Consider the following 13306-nt stretch of genomic DNA (forward strand, 5'->3'; position numbering starts at 1 on the left):
GCTGTAGAGAAAGGAGGGCTGCAGATAAACAGCTACAAATTATGTAGCAGCGTTTGTAGCAGCGTTTGTTTCCTCTTTGTGTATCACCTGGGGCCAGTCACTTCACTAGGTAAGGGTTAAGCATTCCCATTGATTTTACTAATTTTATGATACAAGCACATTCCACAATGTGGAATTGGTCTCTGAGGAAAAGGCTAGTCCTCGAAACGCGTCAGGTTTGGATGTCCAGAATTCTCATTACAGACAGATATGCAGTGCAAATTGGACAGAGCTGTTCCTTCATGATGTGCCTTTTATTTATTGACTATTTGTAAGTACAATACCTATATTTAACATTCAATAATGCACTAGGCCGGTGCGCCCTCTGTTTGTTTCTCTCTATGCAGTATATTTGGACTCCCCCGGTCCTTTATGGGCATCAAGGCGTGCATATCCCAAGAATTTCGTTATGTGGTCCTAATGATATTGAGTCCATCCCTAAGCACAGGAGTATCTCGGTTTTCCACTTCTACACTCCACAATGTGTTACAGAGAATACAACTTTTTAATTAGTAAATACTAGCCATTAGCAGTGGAGCACAACCATCGTGTAGCACTGCAAAAAAAAGTGAGCAGAGCTTGTACTGTGTACACAGTATACTGAGTATATATGGCCCCCGTGTACACGTGAGCAGAGCTTGTACTGTGTACACAGTATACTGAGTATATATGGCCCCCGTGTACACGTGAGCAGAGCTTGTGCTGTGTACACAGTATACTGAGTATATATGGCCCCCATGTACACGTGAGCAGAGCTTGTGCTGTGTATACAGTATATTGAGTATATATGGCCTCCATGTACATATATTGATTTCAAGATAGAAATACAAACAAGGTTTTAATACACTAACACTTATCAATAAGAATATTTGCACAAAGCCATGCATATGTTTAGCATGAAAACAAAGAAATGAAAAGACTACATTCGATTTAAGTGAGTTCTTATGTGTTCAGGTTTTAGAGGCTAGTGTGCTGTGTTTACAGAGATTAAACATTATCCCTGTATAGTGGAAATACCAGCAATGTGTAAATATACTTAATGCTTACAGCAGTAACTGGATACGTGTTCTCCGTCACATTCATACAGGAAGTGAAAATTCCAGCTACAACATATCACCTGTCCAATTGGGGTTTTGGAACCTGTCAGGTTTTGCGTTGCTCAGACTGTATTTGCATTTTTTGCGATGTGGCCGATAACAGGACATGCATGTTATAATAGGATCATTTTACATACCATCCATCAAGGCTCTGTATACAAAGAAATGTGCTTAACTGTCTATACACGCACCCAAAGAACCCCCAGAGGGGCTTTAATGCAGCAATAGGATCATACATATATTGAAAGAGACATTTGGGTAAAAAAGATTTTTAGCAACTTTGTTACATACACATTTCCATTGTAATATTAAATACATGATTTCTAAAAAGAATATTGCTCTGACAGTATTCTTACAAGAGAACTCTTAATACAAGAATATGAAACTACTCAGAAAAGAAAGAAAAAACTCCAGCGCGCTTTGATCATTCCACATTCTAGATGTGTGCTTAACTGTGAGCAGGCTAATGCACTGTAATGGGTGCTGAAGTGACCGTGAAGTACAGTGCTAACAAGAAATGGACAAATCCCCATTTCTATCAAGCAAACTGGCAAACTCACACACATTAAAGTGCTTCTAAAGCCTTAAGAATTTTCACCTTAAAGTGTTACTAAACCCACAACAGTAAAATCAGTCTGTATATGCAGGAAAGCATGCTTGTTATACTCACTGTGGAACCTAAGGGGTTAATCCTCTGCATTGTGTACAAAGGCTATTTGATCCTGTCTTCTCTGATGCTCCCACTCTTCCACAGTCCTCAATCCATCTGCTGATAGCACAGAACCTTGGGGTAAGGTGCACATGCTCAGTTTGGTGTGTACTGCTAGAGAGTTTTTTTATTTTTCTTGGAAGAATGCATGTAATCAGTACAGGACCAATCAGCGCTGTCCAGACAGAGAGCCAGGGGTCAAGCAGCCTCATAAGACAATTAGGGGAGAATGAAAACTCCTCTTACAAGATTTACAAGTGCTCTGCTGGACACTGATGGAAGTCACAAGACTGCTCTAACTGCTGAGTGGAAAAGGTATTACGCCGTTTATTACACAAAAAATGGCAACCGTCCCAACCTATAACCAGCCTTAGCAGTAAGGTGCACACTTACCAATACTTACCAGCCAGCCTGCAAAAGAACCTAATATTATATAAACAAGCAATATTTCTCAGTTTATATTTACTAAAATAATTGCATTTCCATGTTCTGTGTACTGTGGGAGCCCAGATATAGTGAATGCAGGGTCCGGGGAGACCAGATATAGTGAATGCAGGGTCCGGGGAGACCAGATATAGTGAATGCAGGGTCTGGGGAGACCGGATATAGTGAATGCAGGGTCCGGGGAGACCAGATATAGTGAATGCAGGGTCCGGGGAGACCGGATATAGTGAATGCAGGGTCTGGGGAGACCGGATATATTGAATGCAGGGTCCGGGGAGACCGGATATAGTGAATGCAGGGTCCGGGGAGACCGGATATAGTGAATGCGGGGTCCGGGGAGACCAGATATAGTGAATGCGGGGTCCTGGGAGACCAGATATAGTGAATGCAGGGTCCGGGGAGACCAGATATAGTGAATGCAGGGTCCTGAGTTTAGTAACACTTTAACGCATTCTAAGCATTAAAGTGGTTGAAAACCTCAGAAATTAACAAAGCATATCCCTCTATAGAGAAAAACCTCAGAACAAAGCAGATCACTCTATAGTGTGTACTTGTCTCAACCCAGAGCGCTAAGTGCCTCATTCCTCTGCTATCAGCATGAATCACTTCAGACAGATTTTCTTGACACTAACAGAAAAATGGTGACGAGGAGGACACAGCCTGTGATTGACAGGCTCAGCTCTGTTCTTGTGTGCTGTGTGCAGGGGTGTGTGTCCCTTCCCTCCAATCAGCTCTCAGCCCACTGTTATAATTTCAGCTTCCCACCCCCCTCCCCTTTTCAGAGGTGAGAGATCCTGTGTAAATTCTGCACTTTGAATGGATTTAGGGGAAAGACATCTGTAGATAAGAGGTACAATTTATATAGGAGGATTTGTTTAATCTCTGTATATCACCTGAGGCCAGTCACTTCACTAGGTATATTTAAGGGTTTACAACCACTTTAAAGTAACACCCCCACCCCCCTTATACTTACCTTATACTTACCTGAGCCCAATCTCAATCCAGCACTGTGCCCGAAAGAATCGTCTCCCTCCACTCTCCCCCTTTTCACTGGGCAGAGGTATTGGCTCCCATTTCTGTCAAACTAATTCTGTGGTGAGGGAGCAGGGGGCAGGGCCGATCCCTGCTACCTCTGTCAATAAACACAGACAGCAGGGCTGATCCCTGCTACCTCTGTCAATAGACACAGACAGCATGGCCGATCCCTGCTACCTCTGTCAATAGACACAGACAACAGGGCCGATCCCTGCTACCTCTGTCAATAGACACAGACAGCATGGCCGATCCCTGCTACCTCTGTCAATAGACACAGACAACAGGGCCGATTCTTGCTACCTCTGTCAATAGACACAGACAGCAGGGTCGATCCCTGCTACCTCTGTCAATAGACACAGACAGCAGGGTTCAGGAGCGAGCTCACATGTGTGCCACCATAGGAAGCGATTCCTAAGGAAGCACATAGAGAAGAGGAGGAACCGAGATTGCTGGAGGGGGATCCAAAAAGAGGAGGATCGGGGCTGCTCTGTGCTAAACCATTACACAGAGCAGGTAAGTATAACATGTTTGTTATTTTAATTAAAAAAAGGGAAGCTTTAATATCACTTTAAAGTGAAACTGCATGCAAACATTGGAACACACAGCAGAGTTCATTTTACTTGATAAAGGTTTTGTTATTCTTTACAGCTAGCCTTTGATTCACACAGCTCTGTCATAATGTATAGTCAGGCAGATGACTTGCTTTACTAAAGGTGAAGAGAGATGGGCTTGCTTTACTAAAGGTGAAGAGTAGGTCCACTTTGCAAAATGGATTTCCACCTAACCAAGTGAATGACTCGGTGAAGCTGCACTGGATGCAATCATCCAGTCATTTGCAAGCGAAAATTATTTTTTTTTTAAATTTCCCTTGCTTGCGAATGAGTATTCTTTGCAAACTTGCCACTTACAGCTGTAGGACCTTCCTGGCTGTGCTGGCAGAGGTATTTAGATGACAAAACTGGCTGAAGAGAAATACAAATTCAATGGCAGGTAAGTCTATTCACATATAAATAAATAAAAGGAATGCGCTAATTAAGTAAATAATACAAAGTGAATATAAGAAAAAAATAAAAAATATTGAATAAAAAATTATGCAAAAAAAGTGTCCATAAATAATGTCCAAAAAGATTTTTAATTAAAGTCCACACTGTATTAGAGTCACCACAAAAAAATGTTTTTAAATCACCCAACTAAGCTCAAAAATAAAAATAAAAATAAAACAAATATCTTTTTGCTCTAGGCAATATATAACAAATCAATTCTTGGATACAATACTGTGTAAATCAATGAACGAATTTTTCCTCCAATGAAAAATATTATTGTGTGAATCAACGAATGATTTTTCCTCAGATGAAAAACCACCATTCAAAGATATAACAAGGATATATCGCAATCCGATTCTTAGATGTGAGAAATGAACGAATTTTCAGATGAAACTCCACCATTCAAGGGTGTAGGTAATTTCCAGGAATATATCTCACGACTCTTTCCATACCATAGGGACCATGTTTAAAGGCAAGAAAATAAGAATCATGGTGCAGCAAGTTTTAAACATATAACGAACTTTTTAATGAACAAATAAAACTCACAAGTCAGGTGTCTCCACCGACACCAGTTTTACAAGCATGTGTTTTAGGCAATCGTGCACGAACGTATCTTCGTTTGCTCTGGATCTCCTCCTCTCAGCATCCAGCAGGCCACGCTTGTTGGCTTGGCTTGTTATATCTTTGAATGGTGGTTTTTGATCTGAGGAAAAATCGTTTGTTGATTCACACAATAATATTTTTCATTGGATGAAAATGTGTTCGTTGATTTACACAGTATTGTATCCAAGAATTGATTTGTTATATATTGCCTAGAGCAAAAAGGTATTTGTTTTATTTTTATTTTTGAGCTTAGTTGGATGATTTAAAAACATTTTTTTGTGGTGACTCTAATACAGTGTGGACTTTAATTAAAAATCTTTTTGGACATTATTTATGGACACTTTTTTTGCATAATTTTTTATACAATATTTTTTATTTTTTTCTTACATTCACTTTGTATTATTTACTTAATTAGCGCCTTCCTTTTATTTATTTATTTGTTTAAGCAAAAAATTTGTTGATTTTTTGAGTGGGGAATTTGCTGCTTTGGATTTAGAGGGTGTGGCGCTTTTTCTTAAAAAACATTTAAGTCTATTCACATATCTGTATTTGAGCTACAGTATGTAATAATTTGCTTGGATTTGCACTTAAAGGGAAAAACATTTTTCATAGATATCAATGTGTATGAGATCAGCTTGACTTAGACACTATTATCTTCATTGTACAATACAGGACACAGGAAGTGTAGTCGTAGACCATGGGTTATATGCCACTACCTTCAGAAGATTGGCAAACGCTTTGCTAGAATCTCCCTCCAGTGCACCCTCATATAACGCCACCTCCCCCTACAGGGGACTCCAGTTCTTTGTTGGTGTCCTTGGGTGATGGACCTCTTTTCTTGGGAAATTTCTAAGCTAATTCTTTTTATTTCCTTCACTATATTATGCAGTCTTCTATCCAACTGCAGCTTGTCTCAGGGCTCACTAGCCGTTTCCAAATTGATTGACCTCAATGTATATCTTGGGTATCATACCTGGACTGGGCTTCAACAGGGCAAGTCTATAATATGTATTAGCACATTATGTTGAAACATAGCAGTGTTTCGGGCTTCTATTAGCCCTTCCTCAGGCATTTGAAACACACCTAGTTACAATTTCAAGTGTTTCTAAAGTCTTAATTTTTTTGGACATTAATAATTGAGTACTGTCTGTGATACTTGTTTTATTTGCACTAACATTCAATTTTCAGGACAAGCTTTTGAGGTATGTCCCCTTCTTGTCCAAGCAGTACTAATACACAAATTTTTAGCAAAATGTTAGAAGAAACAATCTCTGAGGGGGAAAAAAAAACAGAAAAAGACACACACAAACAAATGTACAAAGTAATGGACATAAAACTAGGATTAGACTAGAGATAAGAGAAAAAGCAAAGATTGGGGGGAGGGGCTGGGACAAGAGTCACAGAGGGGGTCATAAAACTGTTGGATAATGAGTGAGGAATCCCATGTCCAAATTAAGGCCATTGTGTTGGAAAATAAACATATCTATACTTATCTGCTGTATGCAATGATTGTGCACAGAGCTGCCCCAATCCTCCTCTTCTTAGGTCCCCCCGCCGGCGCTCTGTGCTCCTCCCTCATGTCGGGTGCCCCCACAGCATGCTGCTTGCATTGAAGGCACCCGAGCATGTGCACTCCCCAGCCACTGCTCTATGTATCCTTTCACACATGGAACCCCAGCTCCGCCCCGCCGCCTGTCTTATCTCATTGGCTCACTGGTTGTGATTGACAGCAGCAGGAGCCAATGGCTCTTGTTGCAGTCTCAGCAGAGGAGCAGAGAGAATCTCTGGATAGCCGAGACTCCAGTGCACATGGCTGGATCAAGATGGGGCTTAGGTAAATATTAGAGAGGCTGGGGGGGGGGGGGGATGCTGCACAGAGAAGGTTTTTTTTACCTTCATGCATAGAATGCATGAAGGTAAAAAACCTTGAGACTTTACAACCATTTTAACAATGGAAGAACCTATACATACAAAAACTAGAAGTACTGCATGGCTATAGCAACAGAATAAACAAATACACATATATAGGGGCACAAATCCAAAAGGTAACTCTCAAAACTTTTCATGGACACAAACAAGAAAATTGGTATATTATTCCTTCACAGAGACCTAAAATAAAGATCAAAGAAAAAGATCACAATACAAAAATCACATGAAGTACAGAAATAAATGCATGTCCAGATCAAAGCTCAAAACCCGTGGGTGAAGATTGACAGGTAAAGAACTTTCTGTGTGGTTTTCCCTGTGTAATACATTCCAACTACATAAGTCCATGCAGACCTAATGACGTGGGGGAAACCGCATAGAAAGCTAAAGACTAGCTAGCCCAGCACAAATATTCCATAAGAGACAGACTCACAGGTCTTGCAGAGGAGGAAGATCAAAAACAGCAGTGTTTTTATTGTCAATGTCAGTCCATCTTTCTCAAGACGAAATGGACTGAACTTCATTGAAATGTTGACAAATAGAAAGCTGTTTTTGAACTTCCTCCTCTGCAAGACCCTCGAGTGCCTCTAAACCAGTGGTCACTAAATGTGGTACATGAGGAGTCGTTTTTCTTTATATTTGAGTATTTTTAGGGCTAACTTTTGAATTTGTGTCCTTGTACATACTATTTTCAAAAAATTCTGTTTCTTTGACTTAATGGGTTACATCTGGTTCCTGTATGTAGAAAGATTTCCTTTGTTAAACCGTAACCAGACAAGAAAGGCCTCACACTAATGACATCCTTCCTTAAGATCCGGGTTATTCAAGGTCTGTATTTCTGGCAGTCCCTCTAATGCATTTCACCCAGGTAAGGCGGAATCCCTGATGATTAAGCCCTACCTGTGAGAAACACAGGGGCTTGGCTTGGTGGGAATTCACAGTGATACAGACCTTGAATAAAGCAGATCTTAAGGAAGGATGTCATTCATTTGTGTCCTTTCTTGTCAACATTGTGTTCTGTACTAGAGTGAGGACATGCTCTCCTCCTCATTCACCTCAAGACGGAGGAGACAAGTGGAGTTTCACACAACAGATGCTGGTTTTCTTGCCTGAGGAAGGGCTGATGGAATCTCTAACCTGTTGCTGCTTCTACAAGTTTTAGTAAAATTAAAGTGCTGCAACGTTCTCTTTTCTTCTACATATTGGAGACTTTTTTGGGTCAGCCTTATGGTTGTGCTATAATGTTATTTCTTATAATGCAAATACATACAGGAATGCCCTCCCTAGGAGGTTGATGTCTATCTCAACAGTTGTTTTATTTTTGAGGAAGAAGCTCCATAGCTTCTTCCTCAAAAATCTCCTGGCTGATCTCTGTCTTTACAGTGGTTCTAAAGGCAAACATTTTCTTTTTTACATTAAAGTGATACTAAACCCAAGACCCTGCATTCACTATATCCAGTCTCACACAGTACACACAACATGGAAATGCAATTATTTTAGTAAATATATATATATATATATATATATATATACTGATAAATACCTTTTCTTATCAGCAGTTAGAGCAGTCTTGTGACTTCTATCAGTGTCCAGCAGAGCACTGGTTTAAGCTTGTAGGAGTTTTCTTTTTGCTCTAGGAGGATATGAAACCTCTGACCCTCTGTCTGGACAGCGCTGATTGGCCCTGTGTTGATCACATGCACTCTCCCAAGAAAAAAAAAAACACTCTAGCAATACACACCAAACTGAGCATGCGCATGTGACCACAGATTCAGTCTGTATCAGGTGGTCATTTCAACCAGAGGAGGGGCAGAGAAGAAAGGATTAAACAGCCTTTTTACACAATGTGGAGCATTAACCCCTTACGTTCCACAGTGAGTATAACAAGCATGCTTTACTGCATATACAGACTGATTTTACTGTTGTGGGTTTAGTAACATCAGTGTTTCTCAACCTTTGTTCAGTCAATGCACCCTTTAAAATTATGGACAGTCTTGAGGCACCTCATTATAAAATGTAAAAAACTATTCTAATAGTTTTATATAACGCAGCAACATCCACACATGTAGGACACCCAACATTGGAGATGATTTTGTTCTTCCAAAGAAAATACACTTTTGCACACTGGTACTGACTAGTATTCCAATGTTTCTCTTCTCCCTCAGTTTTTTTCCATCACTGAGCTAATGTGACCCCAGCACTGATGAAAAGGGGGCAGGGGAGGGTCAAACTAGGATGCTGTGCAGGCAACTGACATCCTCCTTATCAACTGCTGATTATATTGGTTGTCAGGCACCGGTGACTAGAAGGTCCTAATGGTGCACAATGAAAACCTGCGGCTTTGTGTAACTAAAACGCAGGCTTGTTCCACCCGCTGGCTTGTATACAAGTTTTGGGCAATTTTTAGACATTTTGCCAAGGCACCCCTGAAGAGATGTCAGGGCACCCCAGGGTGCCTCGGCACCCTAGTTGAGAGGCTGTTCTACATTAAGGTAAGAAACCTTCTGCAAGCAGCCATCCCAATCCCCCACCCCAGCTCCCTCTTATACTTACCTAAGTCCGATCTCAATCCAGCAATGTGCATGAGAGCAGAGGTTCTCAACGGGGGGGGGGGGGGGGAAGGCCTGGAGCACCGAGAAGAAGAGGATCAGGGCTGCTTAATGCAAAACCATTGCACCGCGCAGGTAATGAAAACCAATAGAACTTTACCTTTTACAAGCACTTGAACTTCCATGGACACCACAATCTTCATTCATCTCTACAGAATGGCCATCTGGCTTTTACTCTAGTAGCAGATAACCTTTTCCATGAAGTGTGCAGATGCAGAAGAAATTCTGACACTATCAGGATGAGTTGGCGCTTTACCTGATCACACAGACAGATTCTAGCAGTTATCATGATACGTCTCTGAAGCACAAGCAGAAAATCAAGAAATCAGAAAATCTGGTGGAAGTGAAAGGTTATTTTCATTGCTATTGAATAAAATATCAAAGCTTTTTTAGGTCAATAGTGCTTTCATCTTCAGGGCTACAGAGAGTGAGAAAATGGAAGGAAGATTTTATACGTAATGTAATATAATACCATTTCTCTTTTTAAGTCCGCAAACGTGCAAACTACAACGAAAAACCCGTAAGTGTTTCACAAAAAAGTGCAAGTGCAAAAACACCACACAAAAAGTGCACTTAGGGGTGTGCTTTGTCCTACCCCTGAAGGGGTTGGACCACTACCCTGATCCCCCGGGGCACGAAGCTCCAGACAGGGACAAGGTTCCCATTTGGTCCTCCTGGCCAAAAGGCCTGGTGGACCACCGTTCCTTATGCCCAGCCGAAGCCGGACATCCAGTACTTGGTCAGGGGCCTCTCCCAAAGAGAAAACCCCCTAGGGACAGGGGAGGAAGGAACCAAAAGGCCACACATCCTCCCCCTAGACTTCAGGGCAGGCCCGAGGACCCACACCCTCCATCCTGTGAGAAAAACACACACATAAGTAAAAAGTGACAAATGTGGGGTGAGAAAAAAATAAAAATAAATAATCTATAAAAATAATAAAAAAGTGGTCGTGCCCAAATTGTGCACTGACCAGGCCCTGAGGCCTGTAGCAAAAAAATTGCCCAGGACTTGGCCAAAAGGCCCAGTCCTAGAGGCGCAGTGCAAAAAGTGTTTTAAACGCGGTGACCATGTGCTCATTCACAACGTGGGGTCCCACACCCAAATGCTACTCAGAGCACCCCTGAGGCAACTACTCAGGGGGCACCGTGTTTGCAGACTTTCTGCCTCCTCAGCCCCTGGCCAGACCAAGGTAGATCCGTCCAAATCAGGAGGTACTGGGTCCTTCCAGCTTTCTCAGGGGAATTACTCCCAGGGCCCCAGCTTAACTCATGGTGCTCCCCAGTTTCTGTCCCCCCGATACTGGCCTTCCAGACCCCCATCATACCAGTGAGGGTACTATACAACAGCCATCCCCGCAAAGCTAGAATGGCCGGGAGCACTTCCACTGGACACTGATAAGAACAGATACTACACTTGATCTTAGCCAAAAGGCCGAGAAGCGAATTTAATACCATTTCTGGCAAAGTTGGACAACAAATCTTAGTGTAGGAATGTGCAGCCAACTCAAGGTGCCTGAGTTTCGTACCCCTTAGCAGCTTGTTTTTTTTTTTAAATCAGTGAGAGTATAGTATCTTCCTAAATTGTATGCAAAACCACTTTTTTTAGTTTAGTATGCACAGCATATTACACATTATGGCAGACTTATCTACCAAATGATCCCCTCCAGCACTGCAGTGTCAGCACCCCTCAACTGCAACAGACACTTCCATCTTCTCCCAGTCCTGCTTCTGGGTATGGATTCTTCAACCTTTTGATTGGCCGGGCCGCAATGACGTCACTTCCGCACATGCGCACAGGAGTCACATCATCATCATGGCACAAGGCAGTTTTGGATAGAATATAAAAGGGATTCGAATTTCCAAGTTTTAAAGAAGACCCCCCTCTACAAAACTGCCAATAACATGTAACATATGTGTACATACACAAGTAGACCTACCTATGTCCATGTGATTTTTTTTCTTCATTTTCACTGATTTTCTTCTGTGCTGCCTGGACTCTGCCATTTTCAACATTTACAACATGATTTTTCTACCAGTATTGTACTGCACATGCATTAGATGAAGTGCATGATGTTATGTGCCTCAACTTTTACATGCACTGCACAACAATACAATGTTCAAAATAAAAACCCTAATCCTTAAGCCTCGTCCACACGTTGAGAATATCACACGAATGATCGTCCCTTTTTTTTTTGCATGCTAGTCTCATGTCCAAAACGAATAGGTTAGTACAATTATGAAAATTCTCATAAGACAGATTGCAGCTCCCACGATGAAGTACAGTAATGTATTGTAATGTATTCTTTCATTTCTAAGCATGCGCAGTCATGGTTACTCAATTTTTTTTTACAGACGAACACTGTACTGATTTAGCGAAAATCATTTGTAATTGTATTATCCTTCGGATAATTTTGCATGAACTGTTGTGTTCGGCAACTCGAAAGCTGTTTACCAATAATCAGATTATTGAACGATTGCTCCGAAAGCAGTATTTTTCATCTGATTTTCTCATTGTGTGTACTAGGCTTTAGACCTTGCAATGGGTGTAATTTCATACGGCGCATGACATAATGTGCTTCATCTCGTATATACCGCAGTTTAGGTACACTGTAAAATCCAATTAGTAAACCTTACTTAATAAAAGCATGCAAACCGATTGCCTCAAAAAAACCAAGTAAACTAGAATAAGAATTGTATTTTCTTCTTACAAATGCTTATTGAGTGTGGTGAACTTACACTTTAGTATACACAACTAACAAAAAATAGTGAATAGTACTTGGAAATTTTACGTTAGGTGAACTCTTAAGTTAGTATGGAGTACTCAGATTTGCCATTTAAAATAACAAAATCATTTTAAGTTAAGTTTACTGTATAATGTATTCCAAATGACACATTTATTTAGGTTGGGCTAACTAATGTGATATTTTCTGCAACTCTGAATGTTGAGTTGTGGTTACTTGAACAGCAATCCGATTTACTTGTTAAAACCATGCAAACCGATTGCCTTAAAAAAACCAAGTAAGTGTTACTTGTTTTATTTTAGTTTTATCCAGACATCCATTTTACATTAACATCTCCCATCTGCCCAATACTGCAGACAAGCGGCGCAGGCAGGCCAGACTATCTAACTGTATGGCATGGGCCTGTTTCTGGGTTTGGCACCCCCTGCCTACCCATGCTGTGATTGGATGCAGTACACATCAATCAACAGGTTTCAGCCAATGATTGTGGCTGAAACCTGCTGACCGGCTCTTTCAAATCACGTTTACACAGACACAGCCAGATCACTGTGCTGTGAACAGAGGTTGTGTTTCTTCTCCCTGACAACTAAATCTGTTAACAACAGCACATAAGACGCACATGACACTTCACAGATAACCCCCCCCCCCCCGTCAGTGTCATTAATACAGTGTACATTATTATCTGATCACTGTATTAGTGTCACTGTTGATGTTAGTTGGTGTCCCTCCCAGCCAGTGTGTTAGCTCTAGATTGCCCACCACTCCATCACAGTTACACTATGTTGCTGTACCGTCATTACAGTATAGAATCTATAGCTGTGTAAATTCCATATGTGTAGACACAAACCAATTAATATACACTTATTTGGATTTTGTTTTAACCAGAATACAATCATTTTTTTCAGAATACCAATATTTTTTATTGGATGTTTTGTGACAAATCTATATCTATTAAAAACCCAGTGGAGATCAAATACCACCAAAATAAAGCTCTGAGTGAAAAAAAAAATTGTATATAAAATTTAATTTGGGTACAGCATTACATGGCTGCGCAATTGTCA

General features: G+C 40.9%; 1 protein-coding gene and 1 pseudogene across 4 annotated transcripts in view; one reads left to right on the forward strand and one right to left on the reverse strand.

Moving 5' to 3' along the window:
• Nucleotides 1–13306, forward strand: part of FAM3D (FAM3 metabolism regulating signaling molecule D) — a 133785-nt gene that overhangs the window by 80122 nt on the left and 40357 nt on the right. The gene's annotated exons all lie outside the window — the stretch shown is intronic.
• LOC149458564 (U2 spliceosomal RNA) lies at nucleotides 10833–10948 on the reverse strand (annotated as a pseudogene).

The sequence above is a fragment of the Staurois parvus genome, unplaced genomic scaffold, assembly GCF_062004578.1.
Source record: "Staurois parvus isolate SC_StPar_1 unplaced genomic scaffold, SC_StPar_1.0 ptg000283l, whole genome shotgun sequence".
Lineage (NCBI taxonomy): Eukaryota > Metazoa > Chordata > Amphibia > Anura > Ranidae > Staurois > Staurois parvus.